The sequence below is a fragment of the Lissotriton helveticus genome, chromosome 5_1 (genome assembly GCF_964261635.1).
Source record: "Lissotriton helveticus chromosome 5_1, aLisHel1.1, whole genome shotgun sequence".
NCBI lineage: Eukaryota > Metazoa > Chordata > Amphibia > Caudata > Salamandridae > Lissotriton > Lissotriton helveticus.
The window spans coordinates 2,090,871,152-2,090,896,991 of record NC_136065.1 but is presented as its reverse complement, the minus strand read 5'-3'; positions in this window follow the sequence as shown (position 1 = coordinate 2,090,896,991).

Genomic DNA, 25,840 nt, shown 5'->3' with positions numbered 1-25,840 from the left:
GAGCCATTGGAGCTGCACTCTGGTTTTGGATATTACAAGAGCCTTAACAGCATAGAGGAGGCCACTAACCGTTTTTCCTCCAAGTCAGGCCTGGACTGGTCGTAGCGGGCACTGGGCAATCCCCCGTTGTGCCGCATGGGTGGGGGCCTGTTTTGGGCCCATGGGGGACGTTTTTGTTACAGGGCCGTTTTTGCAGCATAGCTGCAAAATCGTCCCTGTAACCAAATCGCCAGAAAACCGGCCCGGCAAAGAGCTCGGCGGCGGCACCCCCAACCCGGGGGCCAAGCACTTTGCCAGGGCTGGTTTTGGTTCCCAGTCCGGCCCTGCTCCAAGTTTTGGGATGTGTGAGTTCACGTATCCAAAGCCTGTAAAAAAGGGCCACCAAAAAAATATTAAAAAAGCAATGGAGCTAACACACAGCCTTGTTTTAAACCTACCCATGTTTGTAGTTTACAGGTAAGGGAGTTACCATCCCCAATTTTACTTGTAGCCAGGTTGCAGATCAGCAACCCAGTTCAAAATAAATAACTAAAGAGCAAATAAACGTCATGGAAACTGGTAACCATAGTGCAACATGCTCGGAAACACATTTCAACATGTTAGGAAGACTAAGGAAGTTAGGCAGACTGTTCACTCCACCACAAATGTGGCAGAATACCCCATCCACCAAACTGTTTATAGTCAGGCAGACCATCATGTTTGTGCCAGAGGTTCCCACCACTCCAACCAACGGCTTTGGGCCATCGGTCTAGGGACCTCAGACGTTCCGTCCTATTTAGGGTCGATGTTCGGACACACTTTTATTTCCAGGTCAGAACTGCCTGGAAAAATATGTCTTACCTGAACAGAAAAAAAACAAGCATTAGGAAAGCCATTGCACCTTTTTGTTATTATGGTTTTGCCAGTGCTCATTGTCAAAAAATAAAAAAATTACTGATGCTGTGGTGTGTCATAAAAGAAACAAACTCTCAGAGATATATCTGCATCATTCCTTATGCACAAGCACACATGGCTGCAGAATAAAACAGGCACCATTTTCTTTTTCTTGTATTTTCCAATCCAGGATGGTGCATGCCACTTGGATCAGTAAATACAAAATTCATTTTTACTTACATGGAATTGTATTTTGACATGGGGTGTGAACAGCTGCTGTGCCCTTTAATTTGCTTAAAATGTAAAAAATAAAATGTAAAGGCTAAGAAGGGTGGGAAGCAATAGAGGAGCAGGTGGGGGCATAAAAGGGGGAGTGAGCAGTGGGGTGTAAGGGTGCAACAAAGACACTTAAGGTTCAGGGTGAATTAATTTTTTAAAAGTAAAAACAAAAGTCAGGGAGGATAGGGGAAAGAATTGGATGATCTTGGGGAATGAGGGAGCAACAAGGAACATACATAGAGGTGGTGCTTGTAGGAGGAATCAGAAAATGAAAAAAGTAATTGCCTACATGTGACAAATAGAAGAGAACAAGTCAGCCAATCAAAAGCCTGGTCAAGAGCCTAAGCTCCAGGTGATAGTCAAGCGCAAGAAGAGTAAGGTAAGCCATCAAATAAGAGACAAGCAAACACAAGTGACATTAAAGCCAACCAATGAAAAGCAATAGATAGGCTCTAAGTCCACTGTTCGTTTTTGATATGATCCACAAGAGATCCTTCACGACCAGGCAGCTAAAAATGACCCCATGCCCGGAGAGAAACCTCTTAGGATGTCAGGGCCATTTGTTGTTTACATTTTAAAAACAAACTCCTGCTTTGGAAAATAGTTTTAGCAGAACAAAAGTTTTCTGAGCAGCTGCATGAAACATTTCAGTGAACTTGTAGTGCCCGCAGCGATCTGCCTTGGCAGCGGCTCCTCGGAGGGCGCAGATATCTCTGTCAGGCAGGTTTAACACTTTAAAATAAGGATGGCAGCAGTCCACCAGGGCAGAGGAGTGCGTGCCTCAGCTGCTCTGGTGCAACGGACAACTTCCCTCCAAACTCTGAATACCCTAAGTATGTGGGAGCGCGTCCATTTACTTCCACCGTTGGATGTAAATTTTTGAAGCCGACGTTTGCTGGTGAAATTCTGCCATTATGGGCACTGATGATTTCATCACTGCAATGTTTCTCCGTGTATTGGATCTCCTATGTCAGTCTCTTCCACTCTGGCAAAGAAACTTCTGTACTACTGTACACTGAAAAGCGTTCATCTGTACCCTTAATATCAGACCGATAATCAGCCCACTTGTTTCTGAATAAGGCCACGGAATCCGTTCTAGGGTGGTAGAGGTGACGACGAGAAAGAAATTTGAAGGAAACAACTAGATGTTATTTTTGTTTAAGCCGGCCATGGCCTTAGCAAATCTAGGGCCACATGTACGTATGTTAGAAACTGCAAGGTCCTAATTGCGATCCCATGCAAATCGCAATTAGAAAATCACAATTTTCAAATGTACGAAACTCGATTGAGTTTCATTTGCGATTCCCAGTTGCTTGCAAATGGACTTGCCTGATTAATATGCATGAGGTAGGTCACAGTTTGCAACCCATTGGGAATCGCTAAAAATGCAGGGATGGTTGCCTGGTGGGGACAGCAGTCCACTATGTCTGTGTTTGCTTTTAAATAACAAAATAACAAATCGGAGATGCCAATACTGATGATATAATTCAAATGACCATGTATCATCCAGAAGAAACATACAATTCAACTCCGGGTAATGCTATTTAATAGCTATTTATTGAAAACAATTTGGAAAATGCAAAGTATAGAATTAGTACCTCATTTCATTTGCAAATTACTCAAAAAAATGAATGAAAATGGACACAACAAAGTGAAATCACAACCATACCGTCACTAGCATCATAAATCAGACATATCACAGTCAAACCACTAGCATACATACATTCATACACAATACTCCATACAGACTGGTGGATTCAATACACCAGTGTGAGAAGTAATAGGTCTGCTCTATATTCAGGAAAAAATCAAAACAATAATTCTCTAACACATGATTTCACTTTGTTGTGTCCATTTTCATTCATAGCATTACCCAGAGTTGAATTGTATGCTTCTTCTGGATGATACATGGTCATTTGAATTATATCATCGGTATTGGCATCTCCGATTTGTTATTTTGTTTGATTAGCTCAGCCTTACTGATTAGAGCCAGCCCCATTTGTTACTAGTAGCGCTTTTAAATAAAGCAATCTTTTTTTTAAATGCAGCCTGTTTTTCTTAAAGGAAAACAGGCTCCGTGGGACCACTGCCTGCTCTTAAATAAACATTTTCGCATTCATTCACAAAGAGGAAGTGGTCCCCTGTGGACCCCTTCTCATTTGCGAATGTGTTACCACCAAATTGAATTTGGTGGTAAAAAGTGAATATTTTGCGACCACATTTCAGTCACAAAACATTTGTACATGGCACAGCGAGTCTTTATTAAGAAGGGAAGCCCTTAACACGCCTCTTTCTAATACCAAATCAAAAAACACACATAGCTATTCGGTAACAAGTTACCGATTTGCTATTTGGGCATGGTAAATGCCAAAAAGCCTACAGGGTTTGCAAACAGGCCAATTCTGCGAATCAGCCCTTTTGCCACCTGCAAAAAGGTTTGTACATGCGGGCCATAGTGCTTTCAAAATATGTCAAGTTTTTTTAATTTCAAAGTATTTTTATTAAAAGGTTTTTTTTATACAAACAATTGTCATCGCTTTATCATTACTGGGTAACAGGCCAAACTGGCTGTATTTGTCTGAATCATGTCAGGTTTGAACCTTATCCTAAAGTGATGTAGGTCTGGGTTGTCTTATGGATCAGGGGACAAAGGGTCCTAAAGAGGATGCTTTCCGGCAGATCAAGGGCTCCCTTCTTTATGCCTTGCATAAGTGGGTGGGGGTTCTTTTAAGCACCAACAGCAGATTGTAAATTGTGTCAGATGGTCATGGGTGGTTCTGGATTTAATTAAGGATGGTTGTGTCTTCCAAAAGGGTTGAAGTATAGTATACAGGAATTTGTAATGAATTCTGTTTGAGATCGACTGCTAATAAACAGTCAAATCTTAAATTTACATCCACATAAGCAGACCATAGATGTGACCTTTGGGAGGTACATCCTTGAAGGAGAAGTAAATATTGTAATCCATCCAATGCATGGCAAGTCAAAACAAAAGGCTGCATTACCTCTTTTATTGCACTAGTGACCCTTATGTCCTTGTGCTCCACTGGAGTGATGGGTGGAAATGCCTCGGTCTGACAGAGGCAACCTGGAGAGCACAGGGCCAGAGTTAAATCAGCAACATCCTCACCTGTATGTGGGTGGGGATGGCTGTTTGCACTATCTGAATGTGATCAACACTACATTAGTAGTACTCAGTGACAGGTTACATGGACATATGCACAGCACAGTATCTGTTGTGTTATTCGCCCATAGTTTCTTTCAGTAGGGTTTATATGGTGTGCTGTCTTTCACTGAAGAGGATTCTGGGGTCTTGCAGTTGATTTGTGATTTTATCGGTTTTTGGAACTTTCCTGCTCAATTCTGGCAGAAGAAAGCTGCAGTGGTCAGAAAATTGGAGTATATTGCTGAACACTGACTAGTAGTAGAGAGAAGCGAAGTGTAAGAGTTAAGGCATAAAGTTACAAACATAACTTTGAATCACTCAGAGCTGCATTGTGAAAAATTACATTTTAGTTATATCCAAAAACTCAACTTTTAAACTTTGTTTTTCTTAGAAGCCATTTTTGTCAGAAAAGTATGAAAAAAGTTGTTTGTTCCATTGTCTGCAGCCCTTAGATAATTGTAAGTCCTTTGGATGACAATTTATGGGGAGAAAACATGTTAATGGATTGAAGCATTACGCATTCCCAATGGGCGTGATTTCTTTGAACAAAATATATATAATGGGAAGAAAACCTTTCAAATGCATTAAAGGCAATTTTGAAAAACAACATTACACCTGTTGTTCAGAGCAGGCTTGACAGGTAGCGTCAATAGACAAATAAAGATCTGGTGCTCCCAGGAGAGAGCACCCTACATTTTTAATAGATATTCGTGCAATCACTTCAGAAAACAATTTATAAAATAATCAGTATGCGTTGCTAATTAAATTAAACCCGCTAAAGAATTTGACATAAAATGAGAGAATCCTCACAAAGGGTGAATGACCATGAGCTCGCTCGGGAAGGGTAAACAGTTAAAATAAATGAAGAATTAAACAAATTTCAAATTGTGATTTTAATGAAATGTTTAAAGCAAAGAGAGATTTGCATACAGTAAGAAGATGTACTAGTAGTGGTGGGCCGGCAGCATCGCATGGGGGTATCTTGAGTCTTACGGCTTGATTTAGAGATTAGCGAGCGGGCGGGTTACACTATAACAAGAGTAGCAGATGTCCCGTTCACCCTATTAGTAAGTGCACTTACAATAATGCAGGCAGGATATCCCTCACGACAGGAACGGAGCAAACCATCCACCAAACTCTAAATCAGGCCCCTATTCAGGGCCACTGGAATTATACCATTATGCAGCAGAAGCATTTGCCACATAATTATGAATTTGAAGCATTTGCCACACTATCTATCATCTGTTGCATAAGCTGCAGATTTCAACAAAAAATAGAATAAAATTGGTCCTAGCTCAAACAGATCAGAAGTTACTGAAAAAGGTGACACCTCTGCCCAGAAAGTATTTAGAAGTGCAAAAGTAATACTATCATAAAATGTGCTGCATTATGCTACATAATTTGCCTTTATCTTGTCTCTAATTGTAATCAATACTACTGCATAATTTGGTCCTCTCCTGCCGCATAAATCCAGTGACTGTCCTGTTACTACACATCAGCTGAGGCCGTACGCCCAAACCACCTTCTAGAAAGCAGTAGCATGGCCTAAACCCTCACTGGTGAGTAGCGCGCTTTATAAAACCCTGATTGACTGATTGATTGATTGATTGATTGAAACCTCATTGAGGCACACCTGCCTCCGCTTTAGTGCTCATGTTTTTTTTAAAGATACGTGTCAACAAAGCAACATGTAATAGACTAAAAAAGTTAATCCGGTGCCAGGGGATATGGTTGGCTGCTGTTGGTGGGGTTTAAGGGAATAATATCGAAAGCACGATATGTGCAACAACTTTACCCTCAGATATTATGAAAACTACCAAACATTGTGAATTTCCAAAATAGGAGGGACACTAAGTTTTAGATAATTCGTTTTTATTTTAATTTCAATCTATAGGTTACACCATGCCTAGCCCTGATAAAAATCCCGTAAATACTGACCGGGATTGGAAACGCGTCGTGTACTTTGCCACAAAAGGCTTTCAGAACATTCTGGACCTCTGGAGAGGGCACATGATGTAAAGAGCACCCCACAGAGTAGTATTTCCCCCGTGTGGCTGCAGTTCCCATAAATACACCAAGTTAAATGGCTTCTTTGTAACTGCCTTGTATCACTAGTTAAACCAAAGTTCTGCTGGTGTAATTCTATTGAGTTCTTTGTATAATATTTCATGTTTTTGATGACATTTGACAGCACATTTGAATTGTGATATTAATTAAATTTTTTCCCTTATCACTTTGTATTCTTTTACGTATTTCATATGTTTTGTATTTGTGATGTATTCAACTCAGACATGAGAGAAATGTTTATAAATAACGTGTGGAAAATGCTAAGAACTGTGATTTAACCTTTTGGCTGTTGCCGTCGGCCAAAGGTCGTCGCGTGCACAACCTTGGTAGTGCTGCGAACGTCCGTTGGCCGATGGTGCCCCACCCATTTTTCGAACGTTCAGCACTGGAGCTGAACGTTCGACGCAACCAAGGTGTTAAACACTAAAAACATATGAACTTAACAGTCTTTGCTTTTTTGACCGCCAAAATAAATAGCAGCACATAAATCGATAGCCAGGTTGTCTTCTTTCTCTTTCACATGTTATATATACGTCCAGACCTGGCTTCTGTTGGACGATAACCCCGCCTAGGCTTCCTCATTGTTGGTGTGGTGCTGGCATGGGGTGGCAGGGTCACATGTGCTGGCTGGGGTTCCTCTTGGGAGGATGGCCTGGTTTTGGGCCGAGGCTTCTGAAATCAACGGTTCTGTGTGTGAGTCCTATGGCTTCCAGCAAGGGACATGGATAAACCGCTGATAGCCTCATGGCTTGAGTAGCTCACAAATGTTTTTAAAACAACACGACAAGAGCCACAGACTGTCTGTAGTTTTAAGACTTTAAAGTACAATTTGAGCTGTGAGTCTGTGGTACTTTATATGGCTTACTTTTGTCTTACATAAACCCCTTGGGCGCAGGCGCGATTCTGCGCCTGTGCGGCACATTCCGATCGTGGGTGCGGTCATGACGGCCGGGAGCCGTCATCAGCACACGAGCACTGTGTGCCATGGCGGCTCCCGGCCGTCATCAGCATGGAAGGGGTTAAAGGATAAGAATGCTATATTCTTAACACTGTAAATTGTAACACCCATGACGAAAGTGTGTGTGTGAAACATACAATGCTGTCTCATTAGAAGGTGTTGTAAGACTGCAGACATCCGTCCTGGAAAGAATACTAAGAAAAATATTTTAGATGTTTCTGCTCTGTGATTAGCGCCTTGAGACCCCCCGGGTGAGTAGTGCGCTATATAAATGCTTTGATTGATTGATTGATTGATTGATTCCTCCTGAAAACACTGCTCCTTTGAGAACAGCATCATGTAATTTCCTGAATTATCAAAAAAAATATTTCCATGACAAAGAAGAGGTTATTTACATTATTAGCTATTTTATTTTTCAGTTGTTGAAAAATAGGCAGCAGATTGTGGAATGTGTGCCACATGTGTTGAATCCATAAATTATTTGTAAAATTGTATTACCACAAAAGTGTGTAGTTCCAGGTGCTCTGCCCACAAGGGAGCCTTCTGAACCCCTGTTCTGAATATGATGAGATAATATATGAAAGCATTACACACTCGTTGGTATCACCTGAAGTACTGAGACTGCTGAAGGAGAATAAAGAATGGGCCACCATGCATCATTAATGCCTGACACGTGACCTTCAGGTACAAAGTATGTGAATGCAAAATAATGAGTTTGAACAATTCATAATGGTTTTATGGATGTGCCGTGTCCATCCTGAGGCCTGGATGTTGCGAGGATGGTGGTGCTCCTGAGATATCTAACTAGATGGTAATTTTCTGCTATCAGTGGAAGATGAGCTAGTCCCTCTTTTATGGTACCTACTTCCAATAAAAGGGTCTATGTGAAAAAATGGACGTCAGGAAAATATTTTATAAAATCATTGACTCCAAAACATACATTATACTGTCAAAATCCAGAGCTTGCTCACATATCTCCCTACAAACACCCATTGACTTATATTTACTTCTTACAACAAGTCAAACTTAATTACCACATATTTAGGATTGGGGAAAATCACTATTCCAAACCCAGTCCTGGCATATTTGCGGTCAAGTGCTTGATGGTGGAGTTACTCTCAAGTTGAAATTTGTGCTGGAAGATATTTAGACAGGTTTGGGATCACCATAGTCTATGGGGAATATTTATCAAATAGTGGTGCAGGGCAGCACAGCAAGTCACCTTGCCAGCCGCAGCTGGTAGTGGGAGTACCGGGTGGGCGGTGACGTGAGGAGGGGGAGGGGCAGGGTGGGGTGTAGTAATGTATGAATTATGGACTTTAACAGGTAAGGAAACATATAAATAAATAAAACGAATTTTGTTGCGCGCACTGCATGGCATTTGGTGAGGCAGTGCACGCAACAACATTATTTTTATTTATTTATATATTTACTTACCTGTTAAAGTTCGTAATCCATACATTACTACCCCCCATCCTGCCCCTCCCCCTCTCCACCTTTTGGCTTTTGCCGTCGGCCAACGGTCGTCGCGTGCACAACCTTGGTAGTGCTGCGAACGTCCGTTGGCCGACGGTGCCCCACCCATTTTTCGAACGTTCAGCACTGGAGCTGAACGTTCGACGCAACCAAGGTGTTAAACACTAAAAACATATGAACTTAACAGTCTTTGCTTTTTTGACCGCCAAAATAAATAGCAGCACATAAATCGATAGCCAGGTTGTCTTCTTTCTCTTTCACATGTTATATATACGTCCAGACCTGGCTTCTGTTGGACGATAACCCCGCCTAGGCTTCCTCATTGTTGGTGTGGTGCTGGCATGGGGTGGCAGGGTCGCATGTGCTGGCTGGGGTTCCTCTTGGGAGGATGGCCTGGTTTTGGGCCGAGGCTTCTGAAATCAACGGTTCTGTGTGTGAGTCCTATGGCTTCCAGCAAGGGACATGGATAAACCGCTGATAGCCTCATGGCTTGAGTAGCTCACAAATGTTTTTAAAACAACACGACAAGAGCCACAGACTGTCTGTAGTTTTAAGACTTTAAAGTACAATTTGAGCTGTGAGTCTGTGGTACTTTATATGGCTTACTTTTGTCTTACATTAACCCCTTGGACGCAGGCGCGATTCTGCGCCTGTGCGGCACATTCCGATCGTGGGTGCGGTCATGACGGCCGGGAGCCGTCATCAGCACACGAGCACTGTGTGCCATGGCGGCTCCCGGCCGTCATCAGCATGGAAGGGGTTAAAGGATAAGAATGCTATATTCTTAACACTGTAAATTGTAACACCCATGACGAAAGTGTGTGTGTGAAACATACAATGCTGTCTCATTAGAAGGTGTTGTAAGACTGCAGACATCCGTCCTGGAAAGAATACTAAGAAAAATATTTTAGATGTTTCTGCTCTGTGATTAGCGCCTTGAGACCCCCCGGGTGAGTAGTGCGCTATATAAATGCTTTGATTGATTGATTGATTGATTGATTGATTCCTCCTGAAAACACTGCTCCTTTGAGAACAGCATCATGTACTTTCCTGAATTATCAAAAAAATATTTCCATGACAAAGAAGAGGTTATTTACATTATTAGCTATTTTATTTTTCAGTTGTTGAAAAATAGGCAGCAGATTGTGGAATGTGTGCCACATGTGTTGAATCCATAAATTATTTGTAAAATTGTATTACCACAAAAGTGTGTAGTTCCAGGTGCTCTGCCCACAAGGGAGCCTTCTGAACCCCTGTTCTGAATATGATGAGATAATATATGAAAGCATTACACACTCGTTGGTATCACCTGAAGTACTGAGACTGCTGAAGGAGAATAAAGAATGGGCCACCATGCATCATTAATGCCTGACACGTGACCTTCAGGTACAAAGTATGTGAATGCAAAATAATGAGTTTGAACAATTCATAATGGTTTTATGGATGTGCCGTGTCCATCCTGAGGCCTGGATGTTGCGAGGATGGTGGTGCTCCTGAGATATCTAACTAGATGGTAATTTTCTGCTATCAGTGGAAGATGAGCTAGTCCCTCTTTTATGGTACCTACTTCCAATAAAAGGGTCTATGTGAAAAAATGGACGTCAGGAAAATATTTTATAAAATCATTGACTCCAAAACATACATTATACTGTCAAAATCCAGAGCTTGCTCACATATCTCCCTACAAACACCCATTGACTTATATTTACTTCTTACAACAAGTCAAACTTAATTACCACATATTTAGGATTGGGGAAAATCACTATTCCAAACCCAGTCCTGGCATATTTGCGGTCAAGTGCTTGATGGTGGAGTTACTCTCAAGTTGAAATTTGTGCTGGAAGATATTTAGACAGGTTTGGGATCACCATAGTCTATGGGGAATATTTATCAAATAGTGGTGCAGGGCAGCACAGCAAGTCACCTTGCCAGCCGCGGCTGGTAGTGGGAGTACCGGGTGGGCGGTGACGTGAGGAGGGGGAGGGGCAGGGTGGGGTGTAGTAATGTATGAATTATGGACTTTAACAGGTAAGGAAACATATAAATAAATAAAACAAATTTTGTTGCGCGCACTGCATGGCATTTGGTGAGGCAGTGCACGCAACAACATTATTTTTATTTATTTATATATTTACTTACCTGTTAAAGTTCGTAATCCATACATTACTACCCCCCATCCTGCTCCTCCCCCTCTCCACGTCACCGCCCGCCCGGTACTCCCACTACCGGCCGCGGCTGCACCTTGCTGTGCTGCCCTGTGTCACTGGGAAAGGGAAGAATGTGCCATATTTAAGGCATACAAAGCATTCCTGTCCTTTCCACCTGCACTGGCGCCTTCTCTGCACCTAGTGCCAATGCAGGCACCATTGCACCATGGTGCAAGGATGCCTGTGTTGTAGGCAGGATTGTTTTTGTGCAGGATGGGGCACCTTCCTGCACAAAAACAATCCATAGAGGCGTTTTTCTCTTTCTACACATCTAAAAAGGAAGCAAAACAGTGAGGAAAAATACATATATTTCTCCTCATTACTCCTCACCTGGAGAGGCATATATTTTTGGCATATTTCTAGGATTGGTAATTTTAGGAATGCCTGAAAAACCATGGGATTTGCGAAGGAACAAACACTGCAGTGCCTGTTGAACTCCTCCCTTGCGCAGAATAAGGCAACGCTATGATTTGTGCTGCGTTGCCTTACTCCAGATTTATGAGGCCACTCAAAGTCTTGTAAAGTGGCTCCGCATGGCTTCATAACTCTGATTCAGAGCCTTGCGTCACGCATATACCACTTTGTGCGGTGCAAACTCTCATAAACATGCACCCGAGTTAGAAGGCTATGGCCCTAACTACAAGTTCAAGTCTGATCCCTGTACAAATACGTGTTTGCGCAGGAAGCGGAATTATGAGTTGTGTGATAATTATCACATCCAAGCAGCTTTCGCCTATCAATTCCAGCTCGTCAAACTTGCTCTAATTTAGCGGAGGAAAGTCCTGGAAAAAAGGCAAAAAATGCACAATTTGGGGGTCGATTCCGATCCGGTAAAATCCCCGTCCGTACGAATCGTATCCGGAGCCGTTTCCGTACGACTCGTACAGACGCCGTACGACCGGACGATTCCGATCGGCCGACCCGGACGCGATTCGTACGGTACACGTCGATTCGTACGGAAAAGCGCACGATCACCTACACACCGTACGGCGCGTACCCCCCATGATCCCAGGGGTACGTGCCGTACCCCTGTGGTCATGCGGGGTACGTGCCGTACACCCAGCGTACATGGGGTACGTGCAGTACACCCACTGTACATGGGGTACGGTGCGTACCCCATGTACGCTGGGTGTACGGCACGTCCCCCGCATGACCACAGGGGTACGGCGCGTACCCCTGCGATCATGGGGGGTACGTGCCGTACCCGGGGGGGGCGTTCCGTACCTGTTTCGGCGCGAACTCTGCGTTTACGACTGTTTTCGGCTCCCGTAGGAAAAGGGTCGTACGGCGCGTACCCGACACGGATCGTACTTGCTGGGTCGTAAAAACGTGCCGCGATGTCGCTTACAGCGGGTTCCGAGTGAGATTCGTACGGAGATTTGAGTCGTACGGAGTCCTGTACGACTCGTACGGAGTTCGGCACCTAGTACGGATCGTACTTCATCGTACGTACGGGACGTCTACGGATACGATTCGTACGGGGAAAAAACTCTCCGTACGACCATTCGGAGCGCATTTTACCGGATCGGAATCGACACCTTGGTGTACTAAATACCAGTTCTCCATGTTATGCCCCATTTTCTTGTCAAAAAATCAGAATAGGAGGTATCTACGACACAAAGTAAATACTTCACCCTGGCATTATGTTATGTACCACATACCTGACCAATTCTGCCTAACTTGCAATGAGGGCCTTTGTATTTGTAAAAGATAAGTTTGCAATTGACCTTTCAGGCTTCCTCTGGCTTAATCTGGAAAGAAGTGAATCAAAAGGATGGCTGCATACTAGGCATTCAATGTGGAATGGTGAGAGAGAGACATGCAATATATTGGGAGGTCAATTTATGAAATAATATTTCCCTCTTTTTGAGAAGATACATTTGCATATTGGTCTCAGCAGGGAGAGAGCTGATAGGTAAGGGACAGGAAGGATGGTTAAGTGCAGACATGAGTGGAGTGATGTAGAGTGTTGTAGAGTGGAGGGGCATAAAGTGGAGGGGCTTAAAGTGTAGTAGAGTGTCATAGAGTATCATAGAGTTTAGTGTCATGGAGTGTTGAGAATGGGGTGGCATACAGTGGCGTTAGAGTGGAGTGGTGTAGCGTGGAGGAGTGGAATAGAGTGCAATAGAGCGGAGTAGTGTGTCGTAGAGTGGAGTAGAGTGGAGTGGCATAGAGTGGAGAAAAATGACATGAAATGGATTAAGGGAAAGTTGCATAGGGTGGAGCACAGTGTCATAGAGTAGAGTGGCATATAGTGGAGTACAGTGTTGTAAAGTAGAGAGGCATAGAGTGGTGTGGCATAGAGTGGAGTAGAATGTTTTGGAGAGGAGTATTGCGGCATAGAGTGGAGTGTTGTAAAGTGAAGTGATGTAGAGTGGAGAGCCATAGAGTGGTGTGTCTTAAAGTGGATTGCAGAAGAGTGGACTACAGTCAGGTAGAGGGGCACAGAGTGGAGTGGCATCGAGTGGAGTGGGGTGGCATACAGTAAAATGGCATAGAAAGCACTGGCATAGTGAGGAGTGGCATAGAGTGGAATGGTGTAGAGTGGAGTGGTGTAGAATGGAGTAGCATAGAGTTTTGTAGAGTGCAGTGCTGTAGAGAGGTACAAAGTAGAGAGTAGTGCCATAGAGTGGAGTACCTTAGAGTGGAGTGTGCACAGTGTGGTAGTACACTGCCATTCCAGGCAACACGTTTTCAATTGAAATCACCATTGCATTTGCACAGATGTGCAGTTTTACTGATAAAATTATGCAGCGCACAAGCAATAATGTGTAGAAATGTACTTATTTTCTGCACACTTTAGGATTATAAAAATGTGCTTCATTTGTGCTTTCCTGATTCTGATACATTCTGAAATATTTGCACAGGTTATTTACAGGCATTTACATTTTATTGTGTGCTAGAAAAAAGCCTTTACTTTATCACCATCAGCATCCCAGATACATTCTCTCCCTTTGTAGTCAGGGAAAGATAAGTAAACACTAAACTCCCACAGAAGACAGACCCTGGCATTTGGCCTCTTTCTTTAAGTGCACAGCAAATGTGAGAAGATAACAAAAAAATGTATAGGCCTGTTTATAGAAAGTGAGCACTCATGGAAGAATGCAGTAAACAGGCTATTTTCCACAGGAGAGACTAACTCAAGCTGGACAGCCTAAAACAGATTAAAATCAGCAAATAGAAAGCAAGCAACTGTGATTTACAAAACACAAAGCCAATGGTAAGCAATGGGCAGAAAGCATTCGCAGTGAAGCTTTCAGAATGTTCCCAAGAAGGCTTATGCACACCAGAGTGATGCGCTGTCTGGTATTTTATTTCTACGACCTAAAAGCAACACAAAATGGAATGCGAAGAAATGGTAGCAAAGGAAAACTGTAAGTCATTCCAAAGCCAAAATACACGGCCTGAAAACAATCTGGACCCTAAATACTTTTTTAGCACCATCAACAGACTCCAAAAGCCTGATTCACAAAGAGTCTTCGCATTTGTGGTGAAAAATGTGGAAGTTCTTTGTGAATCGGGTCCTGAGTCTCCTGTTGCCTTACTAACCAGAAGTCCTGTATAATTTGTATTTGTGAGACCAAGACAAAATACTACAAAATTAGATCTTCACAACATCTACACAACAGTCCCATTGTCTCCAAACCAATCTTGTTAAGAATTGTTCACCTCTCACTCAGAGAAAACAGTTTCAGAGGTGGGTAGCCTGGTAGGAAAACTGTTGATACAGTCAGAGCTCATTTGGAATTGTTCACAACCCTCAGTATGCACCTTTACTTAGTGGCTCAAATGTCTGTAATCTGGTTATGGCATCTGCATCAGTGCTAATAAATATGATTCAGTGAGTGTGGCACCCTTTTTTGCTATTCTTTTTGTCCCTTAGTTTGTGACTCTCCTTAGAACTGCATGTCTGTGGTCTTCAGATTTCTTCAAACCAATGACAATTATGTGTTTTAGTCATGGCTTTTGAACATGAGTTATATCTTTTGTTGTCTGTGTTCCTGAACAGACCTGGTGAATTTCAGTGGTTTTCACATCTGAGCCTTAAATATATATCACTGTGTTTCTTTGAGTAAATGTAATTGTTTTTCTACTTATTTTTAAAGCATGTATACAGCAGGAGTTTGGCACCCGGCCCAGCCTGTACTAAACCCACAATGACTTCCCAACACCAGCTTTGCAGAGCCTTCGACCATGTGCAATGGAGGTTGCCTGCTGGGCCTTGTCTACAGCCAGGCTCAGCCCTCAACCATACCATAGCCTTCCAACTGCCTATGGCCTTTTGATGTGCACAATGGACAGGTCCTGCACCCACCCAGTGGCGGAAAACAAACTTACTGGCAATGAGAGAAGCCAGCAAAGCCTTTAGACTTAGTGCCAAAGCACTCAATCAAGTCTCATTATATACAGTGTTTAGAACGAGTCACAACTGTTAGTTCTGAAGTTGAGGCTGAAGGCAGTGCAAGTTTCTCACAGTGCCTATCAGTGGTCAAAAAGGTGCAGACTGCTGACTCGAACAATATTAAAAAAAAGCTCACATGCAATTCACAGTAACTAAATCGCTGACATGCATTACATTAACATTTTAAAGTAAACATGTTTAACTTTAAAATATTAATAATATGTATATAAGCAATTTAGTTGCTGTTTATATTGCCTAAATATTTTTTAAGAAAAATTAAAAATTCACTTACCCACTGTCTGTACATCCTGATACCCTTCTCCACCCATTCAAGCACAGGGTCCAGGAGCCAATTTCTCTAACCAATCCAGACCCTGATCTCATTCTGTTAACTAGCATAAGAGAAACACCAGGATTGTTGTTAGTTGGCTGGCTCAACGATCCTTTAGGCATTGGGGGACAGGTGTCTGCTCTCCATCCAGCTGTCTAAGACAGCTCAGGTTTGAAAGGTTTAAAGTGTGCCTGTCAGGCTGTCCATCATAAGACAGCAGGCCAAAGTGAGTGCACTTAAAACTGGTGTAGCCAGCCACCACTCCCTCCCTGCTGCCAGTCAGCAGCAATGGCCCCACTGCACTCTCACACTCAGCTAGGCTGTCAGAGTAAAAAATTAAATGGCAATACATTCATTTGACTGCCATTTTATTTTTCACTTTTGATGTGCCCGCACTAGGGGGGAGGCAAAGATCCTCCACCCAAATGGAGAAGCAGCTGCTGCTCCCACCGTACCACAGCCACCCAACTACAACTACACACAGCCTGTGGCCATGCAGAGAGGATGTTGGATTTAGTGCCTGAACCCAACCCACATCGGATTCGGAAAGGGGCTGGTGTTGGTGTATATATATTTATATATATACATATATACATGCCTACCGCACAGTTCACCAGCCGTTGCTTCAATTTGTTATGGGTGCTACCTCAGCGTGCGGTGAAACACACAATCGTATTCCCAACACCAGTCCTCAATCCTCAGAACCGCTTTCAATTGGGTGCACACAAGAGCCATCAAGGGGGGTCAGAGCATAATTCTAGATTTATTTTCGTTTCTGCAAAAGTTGACAAACGCGTTTCAGCGTTTCCGCCTTCCTCAGTGTCAACAACAAATTTACTCATAGGTGTTTAAATAAACAGTGCTCATAAATCATAGACTTAGAAAGTGTCATGTGCAACTTAATCAAAATAAACAGTGGACCTAATCAGATCCGAAACAACGCTATTGTATATGCGTGTTAAATCGAGCGGTCTACAAGTAGTCAGCTGTGGAATGTCAACTGAGGATTGAGGACTGGTGTTGGGGAATACATAGATATAGATAGATAGATAGATAGATAGATAGATAGATAGATAGATAGATAGATAGATAGATAGATAGATAGATGATAGATAGATAGATAGATAGATAGATAGATAGATAGATAGATAGATAGATAGATAGATAGATAGATAGATAGATAGATAGATAGATAGATAGATAGATATAGCCATGTGGAAGGGTAAGGCGGAAAAGTGTAGGCTGGTGCATTTGATGTTATGACCTAAGAAATTGAAAGAAATGTTAATACGCCTGATGAACTGAAGCAGATGTGCAGTGTTTTGTTCTCTATGCCAGGTGGAGGTGAGGTGTTGCGTCTTAGTAACGACCTGTCTATGTAAAAAACAAAAATCTGTAGTTTGCTGCTGCCGGCCAAATAAATGAGGAGAAAAGCATCGTTGGGTGTGGTGTCTTTATGAGTGAGTATTTTTCTGTTGGATATGAAGTGGCATGCTCTGGCCACAAAGACACCCCACTGCAGAAGTAGCAGGTCCGTGTGCCTCTAAATCTTGAAGGCACACATAAAGGAACAACGTACCGAATTTGGTCAGCGCAAATTCAGCAGCAAACACACCAAGCTTGCAACAGCGACCCGATGGATATTTTATTGAATGGAGAGAATGGCACAGCTGCATCCACTATGGAACACTAAAACTTACCTGGACTACACTAACCAGAATGCACAGTAGAGACACGCCCAGGAGGGCGGTCTTATAAACTCAAATATCACCTGAGATAAAAGTGCAAAGCTGTTCCTCTCCCATATCGTCAAGCCGGTGATCAAGGGAAATCCTTCCCGAAACGTGTATAGCAAGAATGACGGAGAACCACGCTGCGAAGGCTTGATTGAGTTTGCTGCTGCCGGCCAAATAAATGAGGTGAAAAGCATCGTTGGGTGTGGTGTCTTTATGCATGAGCATTTTTCTGTTGGATATGAAGTGGCCCGCTCTGGCCACAAAGACACCCCACTGCAGAAGTAGCAGGTCCGTGTGCCTCTAAATCTTGAAGGCACACATAAAGTAACAACGTACTAGATTTGGTCAGCGTAAATTCAGCAGCAAACACACCTAGTTTGCAACAGCGACCCGATGGATATTTTATTGAATGGAGAGAATGGCACAGCGGCATCCACTATGGAACACTAAAACTTACCTGGACTACACTAACCAGAATGCACAGTAGAGACACGCCCAGGAGGGCGGTCTTATAAACTCAAATATCACTTGAGATGAAAGTGCAAAGCTGTTCCTCTCCCATATCGTCAAGCCGGTGATCAAGGGAAATCCTTCCCGAAATGCGTATGGCAAGAATGACGGAGAACCACGCTGCGAAGGCTTGATTTAGTGTTCTGCTGCCGGCCAAATAAATGAGTTGAAAAGCATTGTTGGGCGTGCTGGCTGCTCAACCTTTAGTCCAGGCCCCCAAACTAATTGGAGATGTTGAAGTGGACTCCCGCAACTTCCATGCCTGGATGGACCAAATTGTTTCGGATAATTCCGACCCTAATAGCCACCATGCTAAATGCCACAAAAGAAAGCCAAATGCCCCCTGGTTTACTCAAACTTTAACTGACAGCCACCTCCTCTGCCGCATACTGGAAAGGAAGTGGAGAAAAACTTATGATGAGGCCTCAAGAGCATTTTATGTTCAGCAGAGGAAAATATACCTCTCCAGCATCAAAGCGGCTAAAAAGGATTATTTCACTAAGGCTATAGATGAAGCTCATCAAAAACAAAAAACTGTCTTCTCAATAGTCAAGTCCTTCACCCACCCTAAAACTCTCACGCCTGAAATCCCACCGTCCGAAATCCTGTGTAACCAAATCGCAGATTTCTTTGTGGACAAAATTGTTACTATCCAGAGAGACTTCCCCCCCCCCCCCTCGATCACCTCTCAGGAGGTAACTAACAACTACCCCCCTTTTTGTAGTTTTAAACCTGTTTCCCTCCAGCAAACACGCAGCGCAATTCTGGCCTGCAAATCAGGAGCCCCAACCGACTCCTGTCCTCCTAGCATTTTACACCATCTAATTGAGGTAGTGAATCCAAGCATCAATGTCATCGTCAATGAATCTCTTCTTTCGGGGATAGTACCTCGCAGTTGGAAAAAGGCTATTGTAAAGCCCCTAATGAAGAAGCAGAATAAATCTCCAACTGATCTTACCAACATGCGCCCTATTTCACTACTACCTGTTCTAGGTAAAATCACGGAACAGCTAGTGCATGGAGAGTTAAAAACATTTATAGAATCTCATAACCTCCTGCATCCTCAACAGTCGGGGTTTCGCTCCGGCCACTCCACTGAAACAGCTTTGATAGAATTATCCGATTCCATTAAGTTCTTGCAGGATGAGGGAAGGCAAGCCGTCCTCATCCTGCTTGACTTAACAGCAGCGTTCGACACTATCTCCCATGTCATTCTGATTAATAGAATGCAAGAGATTGGCGTGACAGACACTGTTTTGACATGGGTAAAATCCTTCCTGTCTAACAGGTCCCAAACCGTGTCATTGGGTCCCTATCTATCCAGCGAAAAACCCATTACATCAGGAGTTCCTCAGGGGTCCATATTAAGTCCACTCTTCTTTAACATCTATATGGCTCCCCTCCTCGCTGTGATAGAGTCTCATGGGATCCTCGTCACGTCATACGCCGACGATACACAACTTGTCATTACCATCGATAAAAAGTGTACGGACGCATACTTGCGTTTTCGGAACTGTCTCGCTGATGTATTCCAGTGGTTGAACAAAAACCACCTGAGGTGCAATAGCGCAAAGACCGAAATCATACCACTTGGTAAAGATCTATCTTTCTGCCCGAAAGAATGGTGGCCCAAAGGATCAGAGGCCCCACCCAGTGCAGTGGCTTCCGCTCGGAACCTAGGCGTGCAATTTGACTCATCTCTTTCTTTCGATGACCACGTCAGGATCACTGCTGGGCGCTGCTTTGCACTTATTAAATCCCTAAAGAAATTCTTCGACTTCCTCCCCATTGCAGCTAGGAAATCGGTCGCGGTAGCCTTAATACTCTCCCGACTTGACTACTGCAATGGCCTAATGGCCGGTGTGAAGAAGTCCACGCTTAGGAAGTTACAAAGTATACAACATGCGGCTGCCAGATTGGTACTGAAACTCCCTCGTAGGTCATCAGCCTCAGCAGCACTCAACTCCCTCCATTGGCTGCCCCTCCATAAAAGAATCCTTTTCAAACTCTTACTGACCGTGTTTAAATCCACAAAAAATATTGGGCCCGCTACCTCGCTAATCGCTTCTTGTACTACAATCCTACAAGATGTCTGAGATCCTCGGGTACTAATCTCATCACGACCCCGAGGTTTAAGTATAAAACTAAGGGTGGGAAAACTTTCACCGTCCTGGCAGCAAGGGCGTGGAACAACTTGCCCGTTAACCTCAGACTAATCGAGAAGGAGAGTCTTTTCAGGAAGCTCCTGAAGACATGGTTGTATCAACAATCAGACACCTCTGTACTGGCAGCTATCTAGATTCTCACCTATGTTTCTTTTATAGGTATGCTCAGCGCCAAGATGCTCCTTCTGGAGCGAAAGTTCGCGCTCTACAAATACCCATAAATATCAAAATAAAATATCAAAAATGTGTGAGCATTTTTCTGTTGGATATATATATATAGATATATAGATAGATAGATATATAGATATATATCTATATATCTATATATCTATATATATATATATATTCACGCTCCAAGGTTGTCCACCTTATGAGTAGCACGCGAGCAGCAGCTTTATTTATGTGTAGGTGAGGACGGGGATCCGCTCGTAGACGCCGCTCCGTAATGGATCTGCCCGACGCGTTTCGAAGCTCCATCTGCTTCTCTTCAGGGGCTTTAACGGAAGCGGTGTGCGCACCCGTTACACTTCTCCAATTTCATATAACTCACCCGCCAATGGGAGGCTCCAATGAGACTTCTGGGAAGTGTAGTGCGGAAAGCACACAATCAAGTCCTGTATGGACTCCACGAGTGGGCCCATCCTCGATCCCATGTACGGCTGCTACTTCACTGCCGTGACCCCCACGTTAACGGGGTGGTGCATACTCTGCGGCTGGACTGCCGCATATAGATTCACGCTCCAAGGTTGTCCACCTTATGAGTAGCACGCGAGCAGCAGCTTTATTTATGTGTAGGTGAGGACGGGGATCCGCTCGTAGACGCCGCTCCGTAATGGATCTGCCCGACGCGTTTCGAAGCTCCATCTGCTTCTCTTCAGGGGCTTTAACGGAAGCGGTGTGCGCACCCGTTACACTTCTCCAATTTCATATAACTCACCCGCCAATGGGAGGCTCCAATGAGACTTCTGGGAAGTGTAGTGCGGAAAGCACACAATCAAGTCCTGTATGGACTCCACGAGTGGGCCCGTCCTCGATCCCATGTACGGCTGCTACTTCACTGCCGTGACCCCCACGTTAACGGGGTGGTGCATACTCTGCGGCTGGACTGCCGCATATAGATTCACGCTCCAAGGTTGTCCACCTTATGAGTAGCACGCGAGCAGCAGCTTTATTTATGTGTAGGTGAGGACGGGGATCCGCTCGTAGACGCCGCTCCGTAATGGATCTGCCCGACGCGTTTCGAAGCTCCATCTGCTTCTCTTCAGGGGCTTTAACGGAAGCGGTGTGCGCACCCGTTACACTTCTCCAATTTCATATAACTCACCCGCCAATGGGAGGCTCCAATGAGACTTCTGGGAAGTGTAGTGCGGAAAGCACACAATCAAGTCCTGTATGGACTCCACGAGTGGGCCCGTCCTCGATCCCATGTACGGCTGCTACTTCACTGCCGTGACCCCCACGTTAACGGGGTGGTGCATACTCTGCGGCTGGACTGCCGCATATACGTGGGGGTCACGGCAGTGAAGTAGCAGCCGTACATGGGATCGAGGACGGGCCCACTCGTGGAGTCCATACAGGACTTGATTGTGTGCTTTCCGCACTACACTTCCCAGAAGTCTCATTGGAGCCTCCCATTGGCGGGTGAGTTATATGAAATTGGAGAAGTGTAACGGGTGCGCACACCGCTTCCGTTAAAGCCCCTGAAGAGAAGCAGATGGAGCTTCGAAACGCGTCGGGCAGATCCATTACGGAGCGGCGTCTACGAGCGGATCCCCGTCCTCACCTACACATAAATAAAGCTGCTGCTCGCGTGCTACTCATAAGGTGGACAACCTTGGAGCGTGAATCTATGTGCGGCAGTCCAGCCGCAGAGTATGCACCACCCCGTTAACGTGGGGGTCACGGCAGTGAAGTAGCAGCCGTACATGGGATCGAGGACGGGCCCACTCGTGGAGTCCATACAGGACTTGATTGTGTGCTTTCCGCACTACACTTCCCAGAAGTCTCATTGGAGCCTCCCATTGGCGGGTGAGTTATATGAAATTGGAGAAGTGTAACGGGTGCGCACACCGCTTCCGTTAAAGCCCCTGAAGAGAAGCAGATGGAGCTTCGAAACGCGTCGGGCAGATCCATTACGGAGCGGCGTCTACGAGCGGATCCCCGTCCTCACCTACACATAAATAAAGCTGCTGCTCGCGTGCTACTCATAAGGTGGACAACCTTGGAGCGTGAATCTATGTGCGGCAGTCCAGCCGCAGAGTATGCACCACCCCGTTAACGTGGGGGTCACGGCAGTGAAGTAGCAGCCGTACATGGGATCGAGGACGGGCCCACTCGTGGAGTCCATACAGGACTTGATTGTGTGCTTTCCGCACTACACTTCCCAGAAGTCTCATTGGAGCCTCCCATTGGCGGGTGAGTTATATGAAATTGGAGAAGTGTAACGGGTGCGCACACCGCTTCCGTTAAAGCCCCTGAAGAGAAGCAGATGGAGCTTCGAAACGCGTCGGGCAGATCCATTACGGAGCGGCGTCTACGAGCGGATCCCCGTCCTCACCTATACATAAATAAAGCTGCTGCTCGCGTGCTACTCATAAGGTGGACAACCTCGGAGCGTGAATCTATGTGCGGCAGTCCAGCCGCAGAGTATGCACCACCCCGTTAACGTGGGGGTCACGGCAGTGAAGTAGCAGCCGTACATGGGATCGAGGACGGGCCCACTCGTGGAGTCCATACAGGACTTGATTGTGTGCTTTCCGCACTACACTTCCCAGAAGTCTCATTGGAGCCTCCCATTGGCGGGTGAGTTATATGAAATTGGAGAAGTGTAACGGGTGCGCACACCGCTTCCGTTAAAGCCCCTGAAGAGAAGCAGATGGAGCTTCGAAACGCGTCGGGCAGATCCATTACGGAGCGGCGTCTACGAGCGGATCCCCGTCCTCACCTACACATAAATAAAGCTGCTGCTCGCGTGCTACTCATAAGGTGGACAACCTTGGAGCGTGAATATATATATATATATATATATATATATATATATATATATATATATATATATATATATATATATATATAGATATATAGATATATATCTATCTATCTATCTATTTATATATATATATAGATATATATATATATAGATATATATAGATAGATAGATATATATCTATATATATATATATATATATATTACCTACTGGCGATAGCCAGTAGGTATATATAATTAGGATTGTTTTTCATAGGGAAATCGCAACATTCTATTGGGAATACCTTTGGCGCTGGTTGAGGAATCTTCCTGACATTTTCCTTAACTTTGCCTCGCGGCGCTCCGCTCCTTCCCTGAAAGTTTGGGGGGGATTCGTCAAGCGGGGGCAGAGATAAAAGGGGGGTCCCAAAACGTGTTTTCCCCATGTTAATTTCCATAGGGCGGTTGGACTCACTTTTAGCCCGAACGGCTGAATGGTTTTCCACCAAACTTGGCAAAATTGTTGGGACTGGTAGCCCGATGTGCCTTTGCTATGTCTCAAGATATGTGCTCCAGTGGTTTTTACGAAAATTAACTTTGAAAAAATATATATTGGGCTACATTGGGCTATATATATGTTAGAGCCCAAATGTAGCCCAATGTAGCCCAATGTAGCCCAAAGATGGCCACCACAGACAAAAAAAAACAAATGTAGCCCAAATATCAGCCAGATGTAGCCCAACTATAGCCCAATGACAGAATGTCCCAGAGTGTTCTAAAGAACAACTAGAGCGCAACAAAAGTATGGCACACCTGAAGTCATCTTGATTGGAATAAAGTGTTAACACTTAAAACATTTAATTTGCAAAGGAACAAAATGAGGGGTTCATTTTGCCATAGAAATTATGATTAGTGCTGAAGAAAGAAAAATTAGGGCACATTTTGAGTGACTTCTTAAATCCTCTTATATTTCATTAAAACAATTCTGATATGCTGTCTCCCAAGATGGCCACCAGAGACAAAAGAGCCCAAATGTAGCCCAAATACCAGCCAGATGTAGCCCAACTATAGCCCAATGACAGAATGTCCCAGAGTGTTCTAAAGAACAACTAGAACGCTAACAGTCTTACTTATGACAAAAGTATGGCACACCTGAAGTCATCTTGATTGGAATAAAGTGGTAACACTTAATACATTTAATTTGAAAAGGAACAAAATGAGGAGTTTCATTTTGCCATAGAAATTTTATATATATATATATTCACTGAAAAAACCATAGGTTACACACCAGTTATAGTTAGGAATTAGCATTTAAAAAAACCTTTGAAATTCACTGAAAAAAACATAAGTTTCACGCCAGTTATAGTTAGCTGGAAATTTTACTCGCATAAAACCATTGAAATTCCCACGTTATAGTCAGTTGGACTCACTATAACTTGCAAGTCTGCAATGCACTGCTGATGACGTCACATATTACATCACTCATGCATATATTTAAATATTTAAACATTACTCGCTAATATATGTATTCACTAAGATACACTTAATAAGCCAGTTAACCAATCAATTTTTTTTTTAAAACACTGGAAAAACCATAGGTTTCAGGCCTTTTATAGTTAGGAATTAGCATTTAAAAAACCTTTGAAATTCACTGAAAAAAACATAGGTTTCAGGAGTTATATAGTTAGGAATTCGTTTTTAAAAAACCTTTGAAATTCACTGAAAAAACCATAGGTTTCAAACCTTATATAGTTAGGAATCAGCATTTAAAAAACCTTTGAAATTTACTGAAAAAAACATAGGTTTCAGGCCTTATATAGTTAGGAATTAGTTTTTAAAAAACCTTTGAAATTCACTCAAAAAACTATAAGTTTTAGTGATGTTATAGTTAGCTGGACATTTTACTCATACAAAACCAATGAAATTGCTCCTATATAGTTAGTTGTACTAACTATATTTCGCGCACCTGCAATCCACTGCTGATGATGTCACATATTAGATCATGCATGACATGGTCAGTGACATCACTGATGACATCTCAAATGACATCACTGATGACATCACTGATGACATCATCCACGTGACAATCACATACACCTTTTCCTAAACTATTACAATTTTTCATCACTGTTTGTAAAATACAGAGTATCATATTTAAATCCATTGTCACAGCAATACAAGTATCTAAAAATCCACTCAGTGATTCATAGATGTATACACACATCTAATCACTTACCTATGGATTCACTCATACATGCTGTCAATGAACAATAGAACACTATCAAAAATACTTATACCTCTATATCGACATTAAACAACAGCACGCATTCTATTCACATATGAAGTCATCCTACTCACTTATGCAAACAATGGATCATACTTACATATTTACTTAGCAAAACACTTATACAAACACCACTTCTTCTATTCATTTAGATAGTAAGTCATACTTAGTGAATTATAAAATCATTATTACAAGTATACAGTTATCCATGCAGTCACTCACACAATCATTGTGTCTTATGTATACTTATTTATATACAACAACTGACACATACACTGCCTTTTATTTTTCTAGTTTGTTGGACCTGTACCTTTGAGAAATATATTTGCTCATCACCACACCCATAAAGAGATTCCCTAACCCAAACTGTTAGAACATGTAGTTTTAACTTCATATATCTACTGAATCAACTATTCACACA